Source organism: Microcaecilia unicolor, chromosome 2 (genome assembly GCF_901765095.1).
Source record: "Microcaecilia unicolor chromosome 2, aMicUni1.1, whole genome shotgun sequence".
NCBI classification, from domain to species: domain Eukaryota; kingdom Metazoa; phylum Chordata; class Amphibia; order Gymnophiona; family Siphonopidae; genus Microcaecilia; species Microcaecilia unicolor.
In genome coordinates, this window is record NC_044032.1 from 489896578 (window position 1) to 489924527 (window position 27950).

Here is a 27950-nt window from a genome sequence, read left to right on the forward strand (position 1 = left end):
AGATGCCCAGTCTCGTAAGGTCCTCTTGTAATTTTTCACACTCCTTCCGCGATTTAATGACTTTGAATAACTTTGTGTCATCAGCAAATTTAATTACCTCACTAGTTACTCCCATCTCTAGGTCATTTATAAATATGTTAAAAAGCAGCAGTCCCATTACAGACCCCTGGGTAACCCCACTAACTACCCTTCTCCATTGAGAATACTGACCATTTAACCCTACTCTCTGTTTTCTATCTTTTAACCAGTTTTTAATCCACAATAGAACTCTACCTCCTATCCCATGACTCTCCAATTTCCTTTGGAGTCTTTCATGAGGTACTTTGTCAAACGCCTTCTGAAAATCCAGATACACAATATCAACCGGCTCACCTTTATCCACGTTTGTTCTCCCCTTCAAAGAAATGTAGTAGATTGGTGAGGCAAGATTTCCCTTCACAAAATCCATGTTGACTTTGTCTCATTAATCCATGCTTTTGAATATGCTCTGTAATTTTGTTCTTAATAATAGTCTCTACCATTTTGCCCGGCACTGATGTCAGACTTACCAGTCTGTAATTTCCCGGATCTCCTCTGGAACCTTTTTTAAAAATCGGCATTACATTGGCCACCCTCCAATCATCCGGTACCATGCTCAATTTTAAGGATAAATTACATATCACTAACGATTTATTTATTTATTTATTTGTAGCATTTCTATCCCACATTTTCCCACCAATTTGCAGGCTCAATGTGGCTTACATTATGCTGTAATGGCGATCGCCATTTCCGGGTAGGGAATTACAAATGGTATTGCATTAAGGTGCATGCATGGTAAAGTATAATACAATGTGGTATTGCATAGAGGTTCCTGAGTGATAGAGTAGATTATAACATGAGTTAGATAATCAGTTATAAAAAGTTCCTTTCTGACATGAGAAATAAAGTGGTGGTCCGTATTGCGTAACTTTCATTAGTAGCAACATGGTTATCAGACAAGTGTAGGGGTTTGGTTTTGTCTAGTTCATGTAAAGTCTGGTTGTCTAGTAATTAGGATGGAACGCTGTGGTACGCAAGCTCATTTTTCAGTTCTGTCAGTACTCTGGGATGAATACCATCCAGTCCAGGAGATTTGCTTTCAGTTTGTAGAACTGCCCCATTACATCCTCCAGGTTTACAGAGAGTTCATTAAGTTTCTCCGACTTGTCAGCTTCTAATACCATTTCTGGCACCGGTATCCCACCCAAATCTTCCTCGGTGAAGACCGAAGCAAATGAATTCATTTAATCTCTCCGCTATGGCTTTGTCTTCCCTGATCGCCCCTTTTACTCCTCGGTCATCTAGCGGTCCAACCGATTCTTTTGCCGGCTTCCTGCTTTTAATATACCTAAATAAAATTTTACTGTGGTTTTTTTTTTTTTTTGCCTCCAACGCAATCTTTTTTTTCGAAGTCCCTCTTAGCCTTCCTTATCATCGCTTTGCATTTCACTTGACTTTCCTTATACTGTTTCTTATTATTTTCAGTCGGTTCCTTCTGCGATTTTCTGAAGGATTTTCTTTTAGCTCTAATAGCGTCCTACACCTCACTTTTTAACCACGCCGGCTGTCGTTTGGTCTTACGTCCGCCTTTTTTATTACGCGGAATATATTTGGCCTGTGCTTCCAGGATAGTGTTTATGAACAGCATCCACGCCTGATGAAAATTTTTGACCCTCGCAGTCGCTCCTCTGAGGTTTGTTTTTTTTCCACCATTCTTATCATTTTATCATAGTCTCCTTTTTTAAAGTTAAACGCTAACGTATTTGATTTCCTATGTATACTTCAAAGCTAATATCAGTTCCGATCATATTATGATCATCGTTATCAAGCGGCCCCAGCACCATTACCTCTCGCACCAGATCATGCGCTCCACTAAAGACTAGGTCTAGAATTTTTCCTTCTCTCGTCAGCTCCTGTACCAGCTGCTCCATAAAACTGGCCTTGATTTCCTCAAGGAATGTTACCTCCCTAGCGTGCCCCGATGTTACATTTACCCAGTCAATATCGGGGTAATTGAAATCGCCCATTATTATTGTGTTGCCCAGTTTGTTTGCGCCCCTAATTTCCTTTACCATTTCTGCATCTGTCTGTTCATCCTGACCAGGCGGACAGTTACACTCCTATCACTATCCTTTTCCCCTTTACACATGGAATTTCAATCCACAGTGATTCCAAGAAGTGTTTTGTTTCCTGCAGAATTTTCAATCTATTTTATTCAAGGCTCTCGTTAATATACAATGCTACCCGTCCACAAATTCGATCCACTCTATCACTACGATATAATTTGTACCCCGGTATGACAGTGTCCCACTGGTTATCCTTCTTCCACCAGGTCTCAGAGATGCCTATTATATCTAATTTTTCATTTAGTGCAATATATTCTAACTCTCCCACCTTATTTCTTAGGCTCCTGGCATTCACATATAGACATTTCAAACTATGTTTGTTATTCCTATTTACATCATGCTTAGTACTTGACAGTATTAATTTGCAATCTTTTGTCTGATTTTTATTTATGGACACCTGATCTACTGTGGTCTGTTTTGCAACCTCACTATCGGGATACCCTATCTTCTCTGTTTTGGTGATATCTTTGAAAGATACCTTATCCCAAACCATGCACTTTTGAGCGACTGTCAGCCTCCCCCCCATTTCTAGTTTTAAAGCTGCTCTATCTCCTTTTTAAATGCCAATGCCAGCAGCCTGGTCCCACCGTGGTTAAGGTGGAGCCCATCCTTTCGGAATAGGCTCCCCCTACCCCAGAATGTTGCCAAGTTCCTAATAAATCTAAAACCCTCCTCCCTGCACCATCGTCTCATCCACGCATTGAGACTCCGGAGCTCTGCCTGTCTCTTGGGCCTTTCACGTGGAACGGGTTGCACTTCAGAAAATGCTACCCTAAAGGTTCTGGATTTGAGCTTTCTACCTAAGAGTCTAAATTTGGCTTCCAGAACCTCTCTCCCACATTTTCCTATGTCATTGGTACCCACATGTACCAAGACAGCCGGCTCCTCCCCAGCACTATCTAAAATCCTATCTAGGTGATGAGTGAGGTCCGCCACCTTACAACCAGGCAGACAAGTGACCAGGCGATACTCATGTCCACCAGCCACCCAGCTATCTACATGCCTAATGATCGAATCACCAACTACAACAGCTGTCCTAACCTTTTTCTCCCGGTCAGCACTTGGAGACATATCCTTGGTGCAAGAGGATAGAATATCCCCTGGTGGGCAGGTCCTGGCTACAGGAGTACTTCCTACTTCACCAGGATGATGCTCTCCTTCTAGGAGACCTCACTCCTCCAAGGTAGCACAGGGGCTACCAGATTGGAGGTGGGACTTCTCTACAACATCCATGTAGGTCTCCTCTATGTACCTCTCTGTCTCCCTCAGCTCCACCAAGTCTGCTACTCTAACCTCAAGAGAACAGACACGTTCTCTGAGAGCTAGGAGCTCTTTGCATCGGACACACACATATGACATCTCACCAAGTGGGAGATAATCATACACTCCATGCAAAAGACTGGATAGCACCCCTCTCGCTGCTGGACTGCTGACTCCATCTTAGTGTTTTTGAGTTTTTCAATAATTTAAAACTTGCTATAGTATTAAGGATATTAGCCTAATATAAAAGTGTCTTTTAGCTTATATAGTATATTGTATGATTTACTTACTGTTTCCTTCTTAGATGGTAATGAAATGTATTTAAAACTCTGGAAGAGCACTCCTTGCTTGTTACCCTAATTTCAATAACTGACTATAAATGAAGAGTTGTTCTAAGGGTGGGCAGGAGACTAAACTAGATCCTCCAGTGCCTTCTAGATTCTATCTGTTAATGCTGTGGTACAAAGTTTTTAAAACTAAGTGGAAAAGACTGTGGAGATTAGTTGATAAAATTTGCTTTTTATATTTTTATTTTGCCTAACACTAACCTACAATTCCTCCTTTGAACCCCAATCTTTAAGTTCCCAAAGCACAAGCCAAAAATAGTGTTCACTTACCAGAGAAATGTCCTCTTCTCTCGGAACTTCTCAGAAGGAAAGTTCAGTGGGACCTTTCCTCTTTATATAGTTTTGAATCTAAGGGGCATTTTTTAAACAGGCTCTTTGAAGCTGGCTCAGCAACCTATGCAAGAATTCTACTTCCCCACACCTTAATTAACACTTAATTGAGGTCGCTGGATGAGCTACCTTTCCAACAGCCAAGGAACAGAAAATAACTGCCTTTTTTGAACAAGAGTTTTTGGCTGTTTAGGTTCTACCTCTAGAAAAGGTTTCAGTTTAAAACTATAGGAAAAATGCCTATTTCTAGGGAAATTTTCAGTTTAAAACTATGGGAAAAGGAATTGTACACTATCAGGCTCATTTTCAAAGCACTTAGCCTCCCAAAGTTCCATAGAAACCTATGGAACTTAGCCTCCCAAAGTGCTTTGAAAATATGCCTATATGGCAACTAGTTAACGATGCTTGCTTTTCTCTCTCTCTCTCTCTCTCTCTTTTTATTCCCCCTTTATACTAAACTAGATCCTGCAGTGCCTTCTAGATTATGTTAATGCTGTGGTACAAAGTTTTTAAAATTAAGTGGAAAAGACTATGGAGATTAGTTGATAAAATTTGCTTTTTATATTTTTATTTTGCCTATCACTAACCTACAATTCCTCATTTAAACCCCAATCTTTAAGTTCCCAAAGCACAAAGCAAAATAGCGTTCACTTACCACAGAAATGTCCTCTTGGAACTTCTCAGAAAGTTTTGTCCAATTTTTAAATTTCCTTTATTTTCCATCCACTAAACCACTTTTAGGCCTGGTCTCCGGTTGGGTCTTTCCTGTCTTTTTTCCTGGTGCCTTATCCCCTTTTTTCAGGCACCATTGCATCTTTTGATTTAGCATCGGAAGTTTTTATGTCCATGTCCTCTAAAGCTCCTATTCTTGGTGTCTTCAGCGTCTAGGGTTCAACCACAGCTCTGCTAATTGTGTCCTTTGTCTTTGTATGAAGAAAAGGTGTTAACTGTCCAAAGAGGCTCAACGAGAAAAGGTTTTTGGAGCCAAATCCAGGTCCTCGACGTTGGCATCGAGGTTGTTGATGTCAAACACATCGGCATTGGTCCCTATGGCTACCTCAAGACCCTGGGAGCAGTAGTGCATCGAATGGGTCTCCCCCTGTCTCAATGCCGACTGCTGGACAGGGCCCCCGGGACCAGCCAGCATCTGACCCGACCCTGAGGCAACGTGAGCATTCAATGTCGTCAACGAGGAGTCTCGACACCAAGCTTCAGGTGAAGGCCAAGAAGCATCGGCATCGGTCCTCATCACAAGGTGCCAGGAGCTCCGGGGTGTTGAGGGCGTTGGCACTGAGAGGATTACTCCCCCTCGATCCAGGAGGTGCCAGTGTGCCTCTCACCAGGTAGCCAGGACCTGACTCCTGTCTTGGCACCGACCCCCCCCCCCCCCCCGTCTTGGCACCGCCCCCCCCCCCCCCCAAGTCTTTCACAGTGTCTGCCCTCAATGAGCGTATCCAGGCCTTGCTCCCTGAGCTGCTGGATGGCATCGAAGCGCTGTGCATTGTTGCAAGGGTTACTTGCACCTACTGTCCAGCTGCAGCCCTGCCTGGCCCTGAGCCTGCAATGCCGCTTCTAGCACCATGTGCGGCTCCAGTGTCAACTGCCACTCAAGCCCGGTACCCTCTTGACTTTGGTGGAGGAAGCTTCGCCAGAGGCGAAGCAGGAACCAACTCCTCGATGCCCCTCTCGGGGACATAGCTCCTCAAAATTGAGGCAGACTCAGTCTCAGCCCTCCCACGTGGAGTTTCTGACTGACACCAATAAGGATTGTTCATACGAGTCAGAGGGAGGATCCATGGTACTTCTCAGATGAGTCCTGTGGTATGAGAGTTGCATGGGGAGAAGAGAGGGGAAAACGACTATAAAACTAGTAGGTTTAATTTAAAATTCAACACTAACCACTCACATTAGTAAGATGAGAAAATAATTTTTTGCAGTCTAAAGGAGATAGTTTTGGATTACCTGGATGCAGAAATGGGGGGGGGGGGGGGCAGTGAGGGGATGAAATGGTGAAGATTCTCTTAGACAATACAGAACATCTCTTCCCTTTCTGCAGGGCAATTCTGAAAAAGCCAATCTGTGTGATTACGGTTTTCTAAGATAGAGCAAAAATTCCAGAGTTATGCATTTTATACTGCTTTTAGGTTTTGCAGAAGTCTCTCTTAGACTTACTCATATTGATAGTTCTACTTTCTCACTCAGCAGTGTGCTGTATTGTAAAGAGAAGTAGGTCACATGAAAGAAATGTATGGCCGCATTGAATTGTGAATCCTTATTCTAGAAATGTCTGGACTAGAAATACATTTCACCCCACACACGTGAGACATCGTTACAAAACACCAACTTCACATTTTGATGGTGTATGGCTTACTGGATGAAAATTTTGTAGTAAATTGAGGCTACTACTTGACCCTGGAAGCTTTAACAGAGAATATGAATGAGGACATCGCCAATCACTACAATAAGCAGCCTTTGCAAATCTCTTATGACCTCATCAGATGTACAACTATAGTGAAAAATATGGGCTCACTGGCACTCATCTGAGCAGATGACAAATTAGCAATCATTTTGGAGTTAGAACCTCACTGACATCACAGGTGGTTTTAACACCTTGTATCTCTACACAGATATCGTGGAACATCAGTTAGTAGCGGATCGTTTTGTACTGCTGCTGTGCTGAGTACCAGTTAAAGATAAAAACAAGTTTGTTCCCTTCACGTATAATAAATCCCATTATGTCCCTGTGAATAAGCACCACATCGATACTATTACCTTTGAAATAAAGACAGACCAGAACAGACATATCTCATTTTGCTACGGGAAAATGATCCTTAAGCTTAACTTGCAACCACAGAAAGTGATCATGTTTTAACTTATGGTGTCCTGGCAGTGTACAGAGATTATTATGTGGCCCAGGCCAGTCACTGGCTCACAGGCATTTACAGATTACCTGTTATGTACGGAGCAGGGATCAGCGATGTGTTTCATAGTCTCTTTAGAAAAACACCACCATTGCTGAGAAAGGGGCATTGAGATTGTTAAACCACACGTGAAAAGTGCAGCCAAAAACATAGCCAAATATGTGATGGGTAACGTCACCACAGTCATTCTGAATAGCATGAACAACAATGCGGAATAGACTATTGCAGGACTAGTAGATGTATGAAAAGCCCTTAAGAGAAAGAGAGGCGGACAGATGCTTTTACTACTACTACTACTACTAACTAGCTGAACCCCTTAAAGGAAAGAAATCCAACTGTGTAGCGTCTCAGAAGCCTAAGCGCAAGGCTAAGAAGAGAGCTAACACTACAGAGCCGGAAATATGTATTCTGAGAAAAAAAAAATCATGGCTTTTGTGCACGATGGCTCAGAGTAATGTGTTAAAGTCAGAATTTAACCTCTTTCAATTTTCACCCACACAAACCAGTATTGAAAAAAAACATTTATGTGGAAATATTGCCTTTATCAGCCTCATCAGAAACCACATCGCTTGACTTTTACATAGCAGGTCACAGGAAAGATTATTTGGATTTGAACAATACATTGTTGTACTTGACCTGTAAGATCATGAAAGAAAATGGATCAGACATTGCAGGGATGGCCAAAATGGCGCTAGTAAATTATCCGATAGCCTCCCTCTTCGACCAGCTGGATGTCACGATCGGAGACAAATTCATCAGTCAGAGCAACAACTGCTACCCTTATAGAGCCTTCATAGTACTGCTTCTCAATTATGGTGATGAACCCCTCAAAATACAGTTTGAGTGGTCTGGGGCTGAAGATGTTTAGCATACCCTCTGGAGCTTGAATTACCAACCTGGAAAATATCTTTCTGGATCAGTTGTCCAAACTCATCATCCCTGGGGTTTGTGGACAATGATGTTTTAAGTGGGTCCTACAGTAAAAAAAAAAAAAAACCTTTAATTTTCAACATTGTGATATCAACTTTGCCACTCTGCACGTGGATGGTGAACAAGTACCGGGGAAAACCTCTTAAACAGGACTTTGAATATGGTCACTACATACGACAATGCATGCAGCTGGTACAAGTGACCAGTAAAACTGTACATATTACATATTTTAACCATTGCCGTTTGATGCAGATTGCTTCTTATAGGGGAAGGTAACATTTTTCAGTTTGTTTTTTTTAAAGGGAAGAATTTATTCACAGGGGTGGTGAATTTCGCAGAGACCTCCGTGAGTTTTACTTTAAGAAGTTCAAGCAGATACCTGTTGCTCATGTTGCCAACTACCGTGGAGAATATTTTGAGTTCAAAGACCGCATGGACTCTTCACATCCTTTAGGTTTCCTTTGTTGGAAAAGAGCTTATGTCCATGTAGCTCCATGAACCAGGTCGAGCAGATTAGACCCACTGACAGGGTACCCTTGTATAAAAAAGTCCCATTGACATCCCTGGTTGCTACATCCTTGTGCCTGGATAGTGTATCAAGCAACACTGTGTTTTTCCTATAACGCGCTCCAATTCCTTATAACACTTACTGAAGAACAGGGTAAGGTGGCCCATTGTTTTCTAGCAACAACTTTGTCTGCTTATGACCTTGTTTGGGCAGATGCAGGTTTATTTTTTCTCTTTCCCTTTCATTGCCAAACAAAAGGTAGCGCTGTAACATGGCTGAATAACATTTGACCTTTTCATAGTCTGGAACTCATTTTTCATCAAGCCTTTGTTGGACCTCTTAAATTATTGGACCGCTAGCTAGAGACCAAGTACATCTTTTTAGTGTACTTCATTGCCGATAAGGCTCGTGATCAGCAGCAAGGCAAAACTTAGCAATGGTCCAATAAAAACCCCAGACTACATCACCAACTTCTTTGTTTTATGAGGTATCCTTTTGTCCCCAAGACTCTTTATTGCATGCCTTTTTCTTTTCAGGATGCTGTTATAACAATGTTACCTTTTTTCAGAGTATTTAGGGCTATATCTGCTATTGCCACTATTAAATCAGCCAAAGCAATGTCGAAGATGGCCTTTCTCTGCCAGGGCAACACCTGAACTAAAAGTTTTAAAAGCTCCACATTCCTTTTCAGGTGGCTAGACATGTTGCCTGTGAGAACATAATTAGTGTGTGTGGAAAAAGTGGCAGTTATTCACTTCTTTTATTGGCACTCTGTTTTCTCACCATATACAACCGTCAAAGCTATCTCTCTGATTCTTAAACAGCACCATATATTTGGTATTTAAGGTGATAGTACAACTTGTTCTGCCTTGACAAAAAGGTTCTGGATGATATAGATAATACTTTGTGAAGGATCCCTCCGCTCCTTTAAGGAAAACTCTGGCCTTCGGCCCAAGTTTTATACATGATAATCCACTGAGCTACAACACCCTGTAATCCCCAGATGTGCCTTCCGACCTGGGGTACGTCAGCAGCACTATTTCAGCACAGCTCCCGAAATATACAGGAAAATAACTCCAGCAGTTTCAAGAACGTAATTCCAAAAACAAACAGTTAAAAAAAACCCAGTAGTTTTAATAATGCAGTTCCAAAAGCAAAACAGTTCAGGAATCTCAACAGCTTCAAAAATGCAGTTCATAAACACCCAGCTCAGAAATTCCCCATCAGTTTCAATAATGCAGTTCAACACAAACAGGGCATGAATCTCAGCAGTCACAATGATGCAATTCAAAATAAGCAAATCCCCAAAACAAAAACCGTTCCAAAAAACAAGCAGTTCAAAGAAAACAAGCACTTCCAAACAGGCAGTTCAAAAACAAGCAGTTTAAAAATCCCACCAGCAGTTCAGAGGAAGAGAGCCTCCAGGGGTCCCACCCTTCTCTGGCCAGCTCTATCTCCTGGCTTTCTCCCACTTGACCCCGTCGCTTCCTGGCTCCTCCATGATAGCCACTGCCTTCCCTTTTTTACCCAGACCCCACACCAAGCGGCTACCTGCTGTTTGAACTTTCCACCTTTAGATCTTGCCAGAGCTGCAATATCCATCGGCCCCTCCTGCCTTACTTCCTCCTCCTTTTCTTCCCCCTTCCATTCCATGGGCTCCTCGCCCCACCCATTCTCAAGCTGATCCTCCTCCCCCTGATCAGTTCTGCTTAGAGGCTCCCTCTCCATTACTGGCCTCCCGACCGTGTCTTGGGTTTCACCTTTACCTGCCTTTCTCTTGGGCTCCACTGGGGACTGCTGGGATAGGAAGTCTTTGATTCTGTTGTAAGACCTCAAGGGCTGCGGGGAATCGTAGTTTTTACCCTGCCTCCAGCCCTCTGGGGAAAATGATCTATGCCTTCTCCTGACATGTGGAACTCCCTGAGCTAAGAATCTGGATTGTCCCCTCCTCTGGGCCTTATCTTCTCCTCCGCCAGTACCCTCCTTCTCTCTGTTCCCTTATCCCCTTCTTCACAACTTACATTTCTTTGGCAAAGGCTTTTTCGATATCAATTTTACAAGCAGACTCCATAAAATCATTGATGATGATCGGATTTACTTTATGGGCTGGAAAAAAAGGTCATTAAACGTTACAGACTGTGAATCCATAAAATGTATAAAGGGTACTAGTTTGACAATTCTTTATACATAGGTTGCCAGCAGGTGTAGCACCATACAATTTGATCAGATTTCACGCTGAACTTCAGATTGGCATGTTCTAACAATTTTTTAACAGACACTTTTACCACTGTTGGAGGGTTCTGCTGTTGTACATGAGATGGGATGGAGTAAACATGTGTCAAACTCTTCAGTAGTCATAGCAAAAATGTAAACTCCCTACCACCTCTGGATCAAAGTAAATTTCTTTAGGCCTTTTCTGTACATGACTTATTGAGCCTGCAAAGAGGTGGGAAAATGTGGGGTACAAATGCAATAAATAAATAAGGCAGTAGGTGCTTCAACACTAGCACAGCATCATAAAAAAGGTGTTTTTTTTAAAGTCCTTGGTGCACTACTGGGGGGGGGGGGGGGGAAACCATGTAAGGGTAGAGGGTTGGAGGCAGCTGGATAGCTGGGCGCTGCATCTCTATGTGTAAAGTATTAAATGTATTTCTGGTCCAGACTTGTCTGGAATTAGGACCTGCACATTTCAGTGCTACCATACATTTCTTTCACGTGACCTACTTCCCTTTACAATATAGCACATCGCTGTGTAAACAGGGCTTACTTGCTCATATTGATCTACTAAAAGAGACTTCTGCAAAACCTACAAACAGTGTAAAATGTATGGCTCTGGGGTTTTCTCTTTATCTTAAAAAAACTAATCACACAGCTCACCTTTTTCTGAATTGCTCTGCTGAAAGGGGGGATGGGGGGAGAAATCAGAGTTTGGTGAAGCAAAAATCAGGCTGGCTATGTACACACTGCTGTGTGATGCTCTGATCTCTAAAACCAGGGGCTTTTTTTCTCTTTCAGCCTGACCACATGAGGGGGAGTGATAGAGGATAGGGAGGGGGCCATGTGTCAGCCTGTTTGACCTCACACAGACAAGAACAGACTGACACAGTTTAAATCCAGCATGATTGCTGGTCTGTGTACAAGTGCTGCATGAGGAGAGGCGATAGGAAACAATTGTAAAACTAGTAGGTTTAATTTAAAATTCAACACTAACCACTTACATTAGTAAGATGAGGAAATATATTTTTGCAGTCTAAAGGAACTAGTTTTGGATTACCTGGCTACAGAAAGGAGGGGGGACAGGGAGGGGTTGAGTGTGAGGAGGAAGAGATTGCCCCAGAAATGCAGCACATCCCTCTCAGCAGGGCTTGGTCCAGGAGGGGGAGGGGGTTGAGGTTATTGTTATTCACCATAAATAAACACACTTTAGGGCTTGCTGACTTAGAATCAAACAGCTTTTCAGGCACAGTTGTTCAATGTTTTGTTAAAATATCAAGCCTTTTTGCTCCTAATTCTGGACTGCTTAGAAAAGGAGTTTAAAAAGCCAGCATGATTTGAAGATATCAACAAAATCCTGACAAGCCAGACCCCTCTGGATTTTGTGATCTTAAAACAGCATGATGTCTGCTGATTTTTTTTCTGAAAAGACTGTAATACTTTTGTTTTAGTGGAATGAACATTTTAGCTGTAACTGACTTCTCCCTGTTGTAACGTATTGTAAAAAAAACAAAACAGGAAGATTTGGGAGCGATACCAGTGCCAGAAATGGTATTCAAAGCTGATAAGTCAGAGAAATTGAATGAAATCTTAATAAACCTGGAGGATGTAATGGCCAAATTTGACAAATTGAAGAGTAGCAAATCTCCTGGACCGGATGGTATTCATCCCAGAGTACTGATAGAATTGAAAAATGAACTTGCGGAACTATTGTTAGTAATATGTAATTTATCTTTAAAATCAAGCATGGTACCGGAAGATTGGAGGGTGGCCAATGTAATGCTGATTTTTTAAAAAGGTTTCTGAGGAGGTCCGGGAAATTATAGACCAGTGAGCCTGACATTGATGCCGGGCAAAATGGTAGAGACTATTATAAAGAACAAAATTACAGAGCATATTCAAAAGCATGGATTAATGAGACAAAGCCAACAAGAATTTAGAGAAGAAAAATCTTGCCTCGCCTATCTTAAATTTCTTTGAAGGAGTGAACAAACATGGATAAAGGTGAGCCAGTTGATATTGTGTATCTGGATTTTCAAAAGGCGTTTGACAAAGCACCTCATGAAAGACTGCAGAGGAAATTGGAGAGTCATGGGATAGAAGGTAGTGTCCTATTGTGGATTAAAAAGTGGTTCAAAGATAGAAAACAGTTAAATGTTTAGTATTCTCAATGGAGAAGGGTAGATAGTAGGATTACCCAGGGGTCTATGCTGGGACCACTGTTTTTTAACATAGTCATAAATGATCTGGGGATGGGAGAAACTAGTGAGGTAATCAAATTTGCTGACGACACAAAGTTATTCAAAGTTGTTAAATTGCAAGAGGATTGTGAAAAATTACAAGAGGACCCTGGGAGACTGGGCATCTAAATGGCAGATGACGTTTAATGTGAGAAAGTGCAAAGTGATGCATGTGGGAAAGAGGAGCCCGAATTATAGCTATGTAATACAAAGTTCCATGTTAGGAGTCACCGACCAGGAAAGGGATCTAGGCGTCGTTGATGATGGTACGTTGAAACCCTCTGCTCAGTGTGTGGCGGCGGTTAAGAAAGCAAATAGAATATTAAGTATTAAGAAGGGAATGGAAAATAAAAATGGGGATGTTATAATGCCTTTGTATCGCTCCATGGTGCAATCACACCTTGAATATTCTGGTCACCGCATCTTATAAAAGATATAATGGAATTAGAAAAGGTACAGTGGTGGAAATAAGTATTTGATCCCTTGCTGATTTTGTAAGTTTGCCCACTGACAAAGACATGAGCAGCCCATAATTGAAGGGTAGGTTATTGGTAACAGTGAGAGATAGCACATCACAAATTAAATCCGGAAAATCACATTGTGGAAAGTATATGAATTTATTTGCATTCTGCAGAGGGAAATAAGTATTTAATCCCTGTGGCAAACAAGACCTAATACTTGGTGGCAAAACCCTTGTTGGCAAGCACAGCGGTCAGACGTCTTCTGTAGTTGATGATGAGGTTTGCACACATGTCAGGAGGAATTTTGGTCCACTCCTCTTTGCAGATCATCTCTAAATCATTAAGAGTTCTGGGCTGTCGCTTGGCAACTCGCAGCTTCAGCTCCCTCCATAAGTTTTCAATGGGATTAAGGTCTGGTGACTGGCTAGGCCACTCCATGACCCTAATGTGCTTCTTCCTGAGCCACTCCTTTGTTGCCTTGGCTGTATGTTTTGGGTCATTGTCGTGCTGGAAGACCCAGCCACGACCCATTTTTAAGGCCCTGGCGGAGGGAAGGAGGTTGTCACTCAGAATTGTACGGTACATGGCCCCATCCATTCTCCCATTGATGCGGTGAAGTAGTCCTGTGCCCTTAGCAGAGAAACACCCCCAAAACATAACATTTCCACCTCCATGCTTGACAGTGGGGACGGTGTTCTTTGGGTCATAGGCAGCATTTCTCTTCCTCCAAACACGGCGAGTTGAGTTCATGCCAAAGAGCTCAATTTTTGTCTCATCTGACCACAGCACCTTCTCCCAATCACTCTCGGCATCATCCAGGTGTTCACTGGCAGACTTCAGACGGGCCGTCACATGTGCCTTCCGGAGCAGGGGGACCTTGCGGGCACTGCAGGATTGCAATCCGTTATGTCGTAATGTGTTACCAATGGTTTTCGTGGTGACAGTGGTCCCAGCTGCCTTGAGATCATTGACAAGTTCCCCCCTTGTAGTTGTAGGCTGATTTCTAACCTTCCTCATGATCAAGGATACCCCACGAGGTGAGATTTTGCGTGGAGCCCCAGATCTTTGTCGATTGACAGTCATTTTGTACTTCTTCCATTTTCTTACTATGGCACCAACAGTTGTCTCCTTCTCGCCCAGCGTCTTACTGATGGTTTTGTAGCCCATTCCAGCCTTGTGCAGGTGTATGATCTTGTCCCTGACATCCTTAGACAGCTCCTTGCTCTTGGCCATTTTGTAGAGGTTAGAGTCTGACTGATTCACTGAGTCTGTGGACAGGTGTCTTTCATACAGGTGACCATTGCCGACAGCTGTCTGTCATGCAGGTAACGAGTTGATTTGGAGCATCTACCTGGTCTGTAGGGGCCAGATCTCTTACTGGTTGGTGGGGGATCAAATACTTATTTCCCTCTGCAGAATGCAAATAAATTCATATACTTTCCACAATGTGATTTTCCGGATTTAATTTGTGATGTGCTATCTCTCACTGTTACCAATAACCTACCCTTCAATTATGGGCTGCTCATGTCTTTGTCAGTGGGCAAACTTACAAAATCAGCAAGGGATCAAATACTTATTTCCACCACTGTACAAAGAAGGGCGACGAAAATGATAAAGGGAATGGGATGATTTCCCTATGAGGAAAGGCTAAAGTGACTAGGGCTCTTCATCTTGGTAAGAAGACGGCTGAGGGGAGATATGATAAAGGTCTATAAAATAATGAGTGGAGTGGAACGGGTAGACGTGAATCATTTGTTTACTCACACCAAAAATACTAGAACTACGAGGCATGCAATGAAGCTACAAAGTAATTTAAAACGAATTGGAGAAAATATTTCTTCACTCAACGTGTAATTAAACTCTGGAATTTGTTTGCCAGAGAATGTAGTAAAAGCAGTTAGCTTAGCTGGGTTTAAAAAAAGGTTTGGCTGGCTTTCTATAGGAAAAATCCATAGACCATTATTAAAATGGACTTGGGGGAAAATCCACTGCTTATTTCTAGGAAAAGCAGCATAAAATGTATTGTACTTTTTGGGGATCTTGCCAGATACTTGTGACCTGGATTGGCTACTGTTGGAAACAGGATGCTGGGCTTGATGGACCTTCGGTATGTCCCAGTATGGCAATACCTATGTACTTAGAGGGCTGAAAAAAAGAAACAGAGGAGTAAATTACTTTTACAAAGAAGAAATGATTTAAGGACAAGGATGAAACAAACTGCGCATGCTCCTCTAGGACTGTAGGAGTCAGTGTTGGAGGGGGGGGGGCAATTCATTACGTCACTGTCGCGTGACTCATCCAATGTGGCGGCGAGTAAAGGGAAATAAGTGACATGGAGTCCAGTGGCTGCTGCCATCTTGAAAAATGGGTGTGGCCTTGGCAGTGATATTTCCTGTGATGTCACTGAAAGGGGCAGGGTTTGGAGTGGGGCTTGAGACAGTTGAAGCATATGTTGCTGAGTTACTGTTGGATTTTTTGTTTAAATTTGATTGTTTACATCTGTTGCAATTTGGTTTTCATTCTTTTAACTCTACTGAAGCAGCTATATTGGCTATTGCTTCAGAAGTAAAAACTTGGTTCTCCTAGAGTAAGCAGCAGTACTTCTGCAGTTTGATCTTACCACCACATTTGACACAGTAGATTATAATATCTTATTGTACAAACTGAATTCCTTAGGTATTGCAGGCAAGGTATTGCATTGGATAGAAGAATTCAAAATTCATAGACATTATAGTGTTCACCGGCCGTTCACCGCCATTGTCTTGACTTTCTTTCATCTCAAACTGTTCTTGACCCACTTCAATCTGGCTTTCACCCTCTTCATTGAACTGAAACTGCACTTACAAAAGTTTCCAACGACCTGTTCCTGGCCAAATCCAAAGGTCTCTATTCTATCCTCATCCTTCTCGATCTATCCGCCGCTTTTGACAATGTTGATCACAGCTTACTCCTTGATATATTGTCTTCACTTGGATTCCAAGGTTCTGTTCTTTCCTGGTTCTCCTCCTACCTCTCGCTTTGCACCTTTAGTGTACACTCTGGTGGATCCTCTTCCACTTATATCCCACTGCCAATCGGTGTCCCCCAGGGTTCTGTTCCCTGTCCTCTCCTGTTCTCCATCTACACTTCTTCCCTTGGCTCTCTGATATCATCCCATGGCTTTCAATACCATCTCTACGCTGATGACTCCAAGATCTACCTCTCGTAATCTCAACCAACATCCAGACTAATGTATCAGCCTGCCTATCTGATATTGCTGCCTGGATGTCTCAACGTCATCTGAAACTTAACATGGCCAAAACCGAGCTTCTCATCTTTCCCCCAAAACCCACCTCTCCCCCCTTTCTCTATTTTTGTGGACGGCACTCTCATTCTCCCTGTCTCATCAGCTTGTAACCTTGGGGTAATCTTCGACTCCTCTCTCTCCTCTGCTCACATTCAGCAGGTTGCCAAAACCTGTCGTTTCTTTCTTTATAACATCAGCAAAATCCGTCCCTTCCTCTCTGAGCACTCTACCAGAACCCTTATCCACACTCTTATCACCTCTCGCCTAGATTATTGCAACCTGCTTCTCACCGGCCTCCCTATTAGCCATCTCTCTCCTCTTCAATCAGTCCAAAACTCTGCTGCGTGAATCATTTTCTGCCAGAGTCGCTATGCTCACATTAGCCCTCTCCTCAAGTCACTTCAGTGGCTCCCTGTCTATTTCTGCATTCAATTCAAACTTCTCTTACTGACATAAATGCATTCACTCTACCGCTCCCAAGTACCTCTCCACTCTTGTCTCTCCCTAAGCCCCCCCTCGGGTACTCCGTTCTGTGGATAAATCTCTCTTGTCTGTCCCCTTCTCCTCTACTGCTAATTCCAGACTCCGTTCCTTTTATCTCCGTCCTTGGCCGTTTTCAAATCTAGGCTAAAAGCCCACCTCTTTAACGCTGCTTTTGCTAGCCACTACTCACTTGACCTGTACCCCTTTTATCCCCTCTTTAATTCCCTTACCTCTTAGTTGTTCTGTCTGTCTGTTTGTCTGTCCTACTTAGATTGTGAGCTCTTTGAGCAGGGACTGTCTTTTTATGTATGATGTACAGCGCTGCGTATGCCTTGTAGATCTATAGAAATAAGTAGTAGTAAAAAGGCCAATAAGCTTTCAGCCAACTAGTGTGCACCTTGTGTTGTCCCCCAGGGCTCTCCATTTTGCCCATCACTATTTAATATATATATGACCAGCTTTTGTATTGGTGTTCCTTCTATAGGTGTTAAGTTCTTCTTGTAAGCTGGTATGTTGTTACTTATTTCAGGATGACATATCTTCTTTATCTTGTATTTCTTATTTTCTCCGAGGACAAGCAGGCTGCTTGTTCTCACTGATGGGTGACGTCCACGGCAGCCCCTCCAATCGGAAACTTCACTAGCAAAGGCCTTTGCTAGCTCTCGCGCGCTCATGCGCACCGCGCATGTGCGGCCGTCTTCCCGCCCGAACCGGCTCATGTTCGTCAGTCTTCTTTTGTCCGCGCTCGGGACGGTCGTGTTTTGCCGCCGTTTTGTGCCCCTGAAGTTGACCCTCGCCAGTCTTCGCGATTTTCGCAAAAAAAAAGAGACCTTTCGGTCTTTGTCCCTTCCCGTGTCCAGCTTTTCCCCCAGCGTAAGTTTCCTTTCGCTTTCGGGATCGGCCTTTTTGGCCTCGGTACGGGTTTTCTCTCCATTATTTTTGGTGCCTTTCGTCATCATCGCGAATTTTGATTTCGCCGGCGTGATTTTTCCGCTCATGTCATCGAAGTCTCCCAGCGGCTTCAAAAAGTGCACCCAGTGCGCCCGGGTAATCTCGCTCACTGATAGGCACGCTTCGTGTCTTCAGTGTCTGGGGGCTGGGCACTGCCCGCAGGCCTGCAGTCTTTGTGCTCTTTTACAAAAGAGGACTCAGGTAGCGAGATTGGCCCAGTGGAACGTGTTGTTCTCGGGCTCTTCGACGACAACAGCACAGGACGCATCGACTGCATCGACGGCATCGAGGCTTCGACCCTCTGCATCGTCGGTACCGAGACATCGGAAGGCTGCGTCGACGTCGGTGGTACCGGGACCTCCGCTGTTGCTGATGTCGTCGGCCGGTGGTGCTTCGTCTGGAGTGCAGGTGAGGGCTGTCCATTCCCCTGCTGGTGGCGGTGAGCCTTCGGGTGGGTCTCCTGCCCTGAGGGCTCCTGCGGTACAGCCCCCCCAGACCGACCTTCTTCGGCCTCGGCCCCGAGGAAGAGATGGTTGAATTCTACGTCCTCCTCGTCGGTACCGGGAAGCTCCGGAGACATGCTTCGTTTCAAGAAATCAAAGAAGCATCGACACCGGTCTCCTTCCCACCTTGGTACCGAGAGCTCTGGGTCGCCGAGGGAGTCGGCACCCAGTAGGCATCGGCACCGGGAGGACCGTTCACCCTCTGTTCAGGAGGTGTAGATGCGCTCCACCTTGGACAGCCCGGAACCGCCTCCACGCCCGGAACAGACTCTGACCTCGACGCCTGCATCGGCTTCTCAGTCTTTCTCCACAGCCACTCTGCATGAGAGTCTCCGGGCCGTTCTTCCAGAGATTCTGGGAGAGCTGTTGCGCCCTTCTCCTCCGGTACTGGGGGTGCTTGTGCCACCGGTACCGTCGAGCGAGGCGACGGCTGGCCCTTTGCCCGGGGTGCGGTCTCCGGCATCGGTACCGCTTGCGGTACCGGCTGCGGCCACCTCCCAGGAAGACTCCCCGACGACGTCGGTGGAGGGAGCTTCGCCGGTGCTGGCGAGGGAGTCTACCTCTCGGCGCTCCCACCGTGGCCGTGTTTCCACGGAGTCGAGTCGGGCACGGCTTCAGACACAGGTTCATGAACTTGTGTCTGATACCGATGGTGAGGCCTCGTGGGAGGAGGAGGAGGACATCAGATATTTCTCTGACGAGGAGTCTGATGGCCTTTCTTCTGATCCCACTCCCTCCCCTGAAAGGCAGCTTTCTCCTCCCGAGAGTCTATCTTTCGCGGCTTTTGTCCGGGAGATGTCTACGGCCATCCCCTTCCCGGTGGTCGTGGAGGATGAGCCCAGGGCTGAGATGTTTGAGCTCTTGGACTATCCTTCTCCACCTAAGGAAGCGTCCACAGTACCCATGCATCATGTCCTAAAAAAGACATTGCTGGCGAACTGGACCAAGCCTCTAACTAATCCCCACATTCCCAAGAAGATCGAATCCCAGTACCGGATCCATGGGGACCCAGAGCTGATGCGCACTCAGTTGCCTCACGACTCTGGTGTGGTGGATCTGGCCCTAAAGAAGGCTAAGAGTTCTAGGGAGCATGGTTCAGCGCCCCCGGGCAAGGACTCTAGAACCTTAGACTCCTTTGGGAGGAAGGCCTACCATTCTTCTATGCTCGTGGCCAAGATTCAGTCCTACCAGCTGTACACGAGCATCCACATGCGGAACAATGTGCGGCAGTTGGCGGGCTTGGTGGACAAGCTCCCTTCTGAGCAAGCCAGGCCATTTCAGGAGGTGGTCAGGCAGCTGAAGGCGTGCAGAAAATTCCTGGCCAGAGGGGTATATGATACCTTTGATGTTGCGTCCAGGGCCGCTGCTCAAGGTGTGGTGATGTGCAGACTCTCATGGCTGCGTGCCACGACCTGGAGAATAGAATCCAGCAGCGGATTGCGGACTCCCCTTGCCGAGCGGACAACATTTTTGGAGAAAAAGTCAAACAGGTGGTAGAACAGCTCCACCAGCGGGATAACGCTTTCGACAAATTCTCCCGCCGGCAGCCTTCAGCATCTACCTCTTCAGGTAGACATTTTTATGGGGGAAGGAGGGCTGTTCCCTACTCTTCTGGTAAGCGTAGGTACAATCCTCCCTCTCGACAGCCTGCGGCCCAGGCTAAGCCCCAGCGCGCTCGCTTTCATCAGCAGCGTGCGCCTCAGCAAGGCCCCACAGCTCCCCAGCAAAAGCAGGGGGCGAGCTTTTGACTGGCTCCAGCAGAGCATAGCCAATGTCAAAGTGTCCGTGCCGGACGATCTGCCGGTCGGGGAGAGGTTGAAAGTTTTTCACCAAAGGTGGCCTCTCATAACCTCCGACCAGTGGGTTCTCCAAATAGTCCGGCAAGGATACACCCTCAATTTGGCCGCCATGCCTCCAAATTGTCCACCGAGAGCTCATTCCTTCAGCTTCCAGCACAAGCAGGTACTTGCAGAGGAACTCTCCGCCCTTCTCAGCGCCAATGCGGTCGAGCCCGTGCCATCCAGGCAAGAAGGGCTGGGATTCTATTCCAGGTACTTCCTTGTGGAAAAGAAAACAGGGAGGATGCGTCCCATCCTAGACCTAAGGGCCCTGAACAAATATCTGGTCAAGGAAAAGTTCAGGATGCTTTCCCTGGGCACCCTTCTTCCCATGATTCAGCAAAATGATTGGCTATGCTCTCTGGACTTAAAGGATGCTTATACACACATCCCGATACTGCCAGCTCACAGACAGTATCTTCGATTTCGTCTGGGATCACGTCACTTTCAGTACTGTGTGCTACCCTTTGGGCTCGCCTCTGCGCCCAGAGTGTTCACGAAGTGCCTAGCTGTGGTAGCAGCAGCGCTTCGCAGGCTCGGAGTGCACGGGTTCCCTTATCTCGACGATTGGCTGGTGAAGAACACTTCCGAGGCAGGAGCTCTACAGTCCATGCAGATGACTATTCGACTCCTGGAGCTACTAGGGTTTGTGATAAATTACCCAAAGTCCCACCTTCTCCCAGTACAGAGACTCAAATTCATAGGAGCTCTGCTGGATTCTTGGACGGCTCGTGCCTATCTCCCGGAGACGAGGGCCAACAATCTGCTGTCCCTCGTCTCCCGGGTATGAGCATCCCAGCAGATCACAGCTTGGCAGATGTTGAGATTGCTTGGCCACGTGGCCTCCACAGTCCATGTGACTCCCATGGCTCGTCTTCACATACGATCTGCTCAATGGACCCTAGCTTCCCAGTGGTTTCAGGCTGCTGGGGATCTAGAGGACGTGATCCACCTGTCCACGAGTTTTCTCAAATCCCTTTGCTGGTGGACGATTTGGGCCAATTTGACTCTGGGACGCCCCTTCCAAATTCCTCAGCCACAAAAGGTGCTGACTACGGATGCGTCTCTCCTGGGGTGGGGAGCTCATGTCGATGGACTTTACACCCAAGGAAGCTAGTCCCTCCAGGAACGCGATCTGCAGATCAATCTCCTGGAGTTACGAGCGGTCTGGAACGTTCTGAAGGCTTTCAGAGATCGGCTGTCCCATCAAATTATCCAAATTCAGACAGACAACCAGGTTGCCATGTATTACATCAACAAGCAGGGGGGCACCGGATCTCGCCCCCTGTGTCAGGAAGCCGTCAGCATGTGGCTCTGGGCTCGCCGTTACGGCATGTGGCTCCAAGCCACATATCTGGCAGGCGTAAACAACTATCTGGCCGACAGGTTGAGCAGGATTATGCGACCTCACGAGTGGTCGCTCAATTCCGGAGTAGTGCGCTAGATCTTCCAGGTGTGGGGCACCCCCTTGGTAGATCTCTTCGCATCTCAAGCCAAACACAAGGTCCCTCAGTTCTGTTCTAGACTTCAGGCCCACGGTCGACTGGCATCGGATGCCTTCCTCCTGGATTGGGGGGAAGGTCTGCTGTATGCTTATCCTCCCATACCTCTGGTGCGGAAGACTTTGTTGAAACTCAAACAAGACCGGGGCACCATGATTCTGATTGCTCCCTTTTGGCCGCGTCAGATCTGGTTCCCTCTTCTTCTGGAGTTGTCCTCCGAAGAACTGTGGAGATTGGAGTGTTTTCCGACCCTCATCACACAGGACAAAGGGGCGCTTCTGCATCCCAACCTCCAGTCTCTGGCTCTCACGGCCTGGATGTTGAGAGCGTAGACTTTGCCTCTTTGGGTCTGTCAGAGGGTGTCTCCCGTGTCTTGCTTGCTTCCAGAAAAGATTCCACTAAGAGGAGTTACTTCTTTTTATGGAGGAGGTTTGCCACATTGAACTCTCTCCTCAAGGTGCCCCCTCCCCCAACTCCCCCTTCATTATCTCCTCAGACCCTTGCTGAATTCTTTCACAACAAGGTTCAAAAGATAAACCTTGCTTTCTCTACCTCACCACCTCTCCCTCCACTAGTCCGTTCCCCTCTCTCTCCTTCCCCTCATTCCCTTTCCTCCTTTCCTGAAGTTACTATTGAGGAAACTACACTTCTCCTTTCTTCCTCAAAATGTACCACCTGTTCCTCTGATCCCATTCCCACCCACCTTCTTAATGCCATCTCTCCTGCTCTTATTCCTTTTATCTGTCATATTCTCAACCTCTCACTTTCCACTGCGACTGTCCCTACTGCCTTTACACATGCTGTGGTCACACCTCTCCTTAAGAAGCCTTCACTCGACCCTACTTGTCCCTCTAATTACCGACCCATCTCCCTCCTTCCTTTTCTCTCCAAATTACTTGAGCGTGCTGTTCACCGCCGCTGCCTTGATTTTCTCTCCTCACATGCTATTCTTGACCCACTACAATCTGGTTTTCGCCCTCTCCACTCAACCGAAACTGCGCTTACTAAAGTCTCCAATGACCTATTACTGGCTAAATCCAGAGGTCAATATTCCATCCTCATGCTTCTTGATCTTTCCGCTGCTTTTGACACTGTCGATCACAGCATACTTCTCGATACCCTGTCCTCACTTGGATTCCAGGGCTCTGTCCTTTCCTGGTTCTCTTCCTACCTCTCCCTCCGCACCTTTAGTGTTCACTCTGGTGGATCCTCTTCTACTTCTATCCCTCTGCCTGTCGGCATACCTCAGGGTTCTGTTCTTGGTCCCCTCCTCTTTTGTATCTACACTTCTTCCCTTGGTTCATTAATCTCATCCCATGGCTTTTCCTACCATCTCTATGCTGATGACTCCCAAATCTACCTTTCTACCCCTGATATCTCACCTTGCATCCAAACCAAAGTTTCAGCGTGCTTGTCTGACATTGCTGTCTGGATGTCTCAACGCCACCTGAAATTAAATATGACCAAAACCGAGCTTCTCATTTTCCCCCCCAAACCCACCTCCCCACTCCCCCCGTTTTCTATTTCTGTTGATGGCTCTCTCATTCTCCCTGTCTCCTCAGCTCAAAACCTTGGGGTCATCTTTGACTCTTCTCTCTCCTTCTCTGCTCATATCCAGCAGATTGCCAAGACCTGTCGTTTCTTTCTTTACAACATCCGTAAAATCCGCCCCTTTCTTTCCGAGCACTCTACCAAAACCCTCATCCACACCCTTGTTACCTCTCATTTAGACTACTACAATCTGCTTCTTGCTGGCCTCCCACTTAGTCACCTCTCCCCTCTCCAGTCGGTTCAAAACTCTGCTGCCCGTCTCATCTTCCGCCAGGGTCACTTTACTCATACTACCCCTCTCCTCAAGACCCTTCACTGGCTCCCTATCCGTTTTCGCATCCTGTTCAAACTTCTTCTACTAACCTATAAATGTACTCACTCTGCTGCTCCCCAGTATCTCTCCACACTCGTCCTTCCCTACACCCCTTCCCGTGCACTCCGCTCATGGATAAATCCTTCTTATCTGTTCCCTTCTCCACTACTGCCAACTCCAGACTTCGCGCCTTCTGTCTGGCTGCACCCTACGCCTGGAATAAACTTCCTGAGCCCCTACGTCTTGCCCCATCCTTGGCCACCTTTAAATCTAGACTGAAAGCCCACCTCTTTGACATTGCTTTTGACTCGTAACCACTTGTAACCACTCGCCTCCACCTACCCTCCTCTCCTCCTTCCTGTACACATTGATTTGATTTGCTTACTTTATTTTTTTTTCTTTTTTGTCTATTAGATTGTAAGCTTTTTGAGCAGGGACTGTCTTTCTTCTATGTTTGTGCAGCGCTGCATACGCTTTGTAGCGCTATAGAAATGCTAAATAGTAGTATTAGTAGTAGTGGTGTGACAGCAAGGCCTTAGATCCTCGCTCTTGTCCTACACAGACCCTGCTTGACTACCTTCTGCACTTGTCTGAGTCTGGTCTCAAGACCAACTCTGTAAGGGTTCACCTTAGCGCAATCAGTGCATACCATTACCGTGTGGAAGGTAAGCTGATCTCAGGACAGCCTTTAGTTGTTCGCTTCATGAGAGGTTTGCTTTTGTCAAAGCCCCCCGTCAAACCTCCTACAGTGTCATGGGATCTCAATGTCGTTCTCACCCAGCTGATGAAACCTCCTTTTGAGCCACTGAACTCCTGCCATCTGAAGTACTTGACCTGGAAGGTCATTTTCTTGGTGGCAGTTACTTCAGCTCATAGAGTCAGTGAGCTTCAGGCCCTGGTAGCCCAGGCCCCTTACACCAGATTTCATCATAATAGAGTAGTCCTCTGCACTCACCCTAAGTTCTTGCCGAAGGTAGTGTCGGAGTTCCACCTGAACCAGTCAATTGTCTTGCCAACATTTTTTCCCCGTCCTCATTCCTGCCCTGCTGAACGTCAGCTGCACACATTGGACTGCAAAAGAGCATTGGCCTTCTATCTGGAGCGGACACAGCCCAACAGACAGTCCGCCCAATTGTTTGTTTCTTTTGATCCCAACAGGAGGGGAGTGGCTGTGGGAAAACGCACCATATCCAATTGGCTAGCAGATTGCATTTCCTTCACTTACGCCCAGGCTGGGCTGGCTCTTGAGGGTCATGTCACGGCTCACAATGTCAGAGCCATGGCAGCGTCAGTGGCCCACTTGAAGTCAGCCACTATTGAAGAGATCTGCAAAGCTGCGACATGGTCATCTGTCCACACATTCACATCTCATTAATGCCTGCTGCAGGATACCCGACGCGACAGTCGGTTCGGGCAGTCAGTGCTTCAGAATCTGTTTGGGGTTTAGAATCCAACTCCACCCCCCTAGGCCCATGTTTTATTCTGTTCCAGGCTACACTCTCTGTTAGTTGGATAAGTTATTAGGTCAATCTCAGTTATGTCCTCGCCGTTGCGAGGCCCAACTGACCATGTTTGTTGTTTTGAGTGAGCCTGGGGGCTAGGGATACCCCATCAGTGAGAACAAAGCAGCCTGCTTGTCCTCGGAGAAAGCGAATGCTACATACGTGTAGAAGGTATTCTCCGAGGACAGCAGGCTGATTGTTCTCACAAACCCGCCCGCCTCCCCTTTGGAGTTGTGTCTTCCCTTGTCTTTGTCTTGCTACTTACGGGACTGATGAACACGAGCCGGTTCGGGCGGGAAGACAGCCGCGCATGCGCGGTGTGCATGGGCGCGCGAGAGCTAGCAAAGGCCTTTGCTAGTGAAGTTTCCGATTGGAGGGGCTGCCGTGGACGTCACCCATCAGTGAGAACAATCAGCCTGCTGTCCTCGGAGAATACCTTCTACAGGTATGTAGCATTCGCTTTATACAAAGTATTGAAAAACAAGAGTGCTGTGCATAGTTTCAAATTGAACAAAGATAAAACCAAGCTGTTGTGGTTACATTGTACTGGGTCCCTAATTCCTTCAGAGTAATTATTACTTGATGGTTTAACTCTGAAGGTTGAAAAGGTTTCAGTGATTCTTGGTGTTTATCTAGACACCTCTTTATGATTGGTACCTCAGGTAAGAGCAGTAGTTAAAGCTGCTTATTTTTTTTTAATTACATCAACTTAGGAATGTTTGTACATTGATTACTGAAAAACATTTTGCTATTTTGGTTCAATCTATAATTTTATCCTATTTAGATTACTGTAATGGTTTATTTATTTTATTATTAGGATTTAGTTACTGCCTTTTTGAAGGTATTCACTCAAGGCGGTGTACAGTAAGAATAAATCAAACATAAGCAGCAGGCAATGACAGCTGTAAAAATATTCAAATAACAATGCAAAGTATGGCATAGTATACTGACAGTTGTCAACACAATGCATAGTAAAATATTTTAATAAGACAACATAGGGTATAAGCAAAAATGGAACATATAGATTGGTAAGAAAGTAAGATGAGTTATTTTTTCCTCTATTGCTAAATTACAGATCTTGCAAAACACCGCAGCAAAGCTGATATTTGGCAAGAGGCGGTTTAACCATGCCACACTGTGATAGGACTGCATTGCCTTCCTCTAAAAACCTGAATTTCTTTTAAGTTGGCTTGTTGGGTTTACAAGATTTTTCAAAGCTCTTGTTCTGATTATCTAGCAAGTCTTATTTTCCATTATCACCTACCACCTCTAGAGCAGGGGATTCTTAGTTTCTTTATTTTCTATCATTCTGTGGAATTAAACATAAAAGCTCTTTGCAGTCAACTTTTGTATATAAGGGTTTTCAATGTTGATGTTTTTTTTACCTATTAAACTTAGCACAATGCCAACTTTTCCATCTATTCATGAAGGTTTGAAAACCTATCTTTTTCAGAAATCATATGTTTAGTGTATTTTCTTTTTGTTGCTTGTAACTTGCATTGAACCAGTTTACTAGGAGTTGGTAGGCTATATGTACCATATTGTATTATATGCAAATAAAGTGGGGCTATGATGCATCTGGTGATGTCATCAAAGGGGGTGCGGTGGGGTGAGCGGGTATGACTTGGGCAGATCCTCAATTCTGATTGGTTGATGCAATGAAGTAGGTGTGGCCACCTGTCAAAAATATGAAAATTAGCTTTGATAAAATCCATTGAAGTATACTACTCACAGCAAAAAAAAAAACTACTAGAACTATTTAAAGATAATTGAATTTGACTCTCAAAATAGGCCCTCTTTCAGCTTCCTCACCTTAACTCAGTAGTCTGGTGTATCTTTTCATGCCTGCTACTTTTCCATTTCTGCCAAACTCTGTTAAATCATCTAAAATCTTGGTTCATATCTCTAAGCTCCGCTAAGGCAAGAATCTGTCAGTCCACCACTAATTTGATCTTCAGAAGTACTAAAGAATCATATATTTCCTTCATCGCTTGTTTTCAGTCATCTACCATACCCTCCACACTTTCACACTCCACAGTCCCTAAGGCTACAATCTTCTATGCCATGATATGTTTGCCACACTCCGCTTCTTCAGAAGTCTCCCTTGACCTGATAAAAGGAAAGAGATAATTTGATCATATGACCTTGGGATTATTCTCTTTCCAAATTCTGCAAACTAAACATTGGACCGCAGTCCCTAGGTTGTTTGCTGAGCACTCCATCTAGCACGTAGCCTTCCCACGTACATGCCACTTAAACATGTTGCTCAAAAATCAAGTCCTGCAAACAATTCATGATGGCTATAAAAGTTTTTCAACGTACACAATAAATCTCCAAGGACTATTATCCCATCAAAATCCATCATTCATTTGATATATCCCTAAACTATAAATACATCTAAGTAGTTTAAAAAAGAGAGAAAAATATAATTTAGGGAAAGGTAACATTCATGGATGAATTTAGAACAGAAAGACATGGTGAAAACAGGGCAGAAAAGGTTAAATATAACAAGAAGGATACAAGGGAGTAGAGTTTAAATATGGAGAAATGTATCTCTCAATACTTAGGTGGCAGGTCCTGGCACTGCCCAAGAAAGCAAGAGAAGGAAGAGCCCAGAACTTGAGAGAAAGCCAGAGAGGAAAAAATAAGCCTTAAGTAGCGGGCCT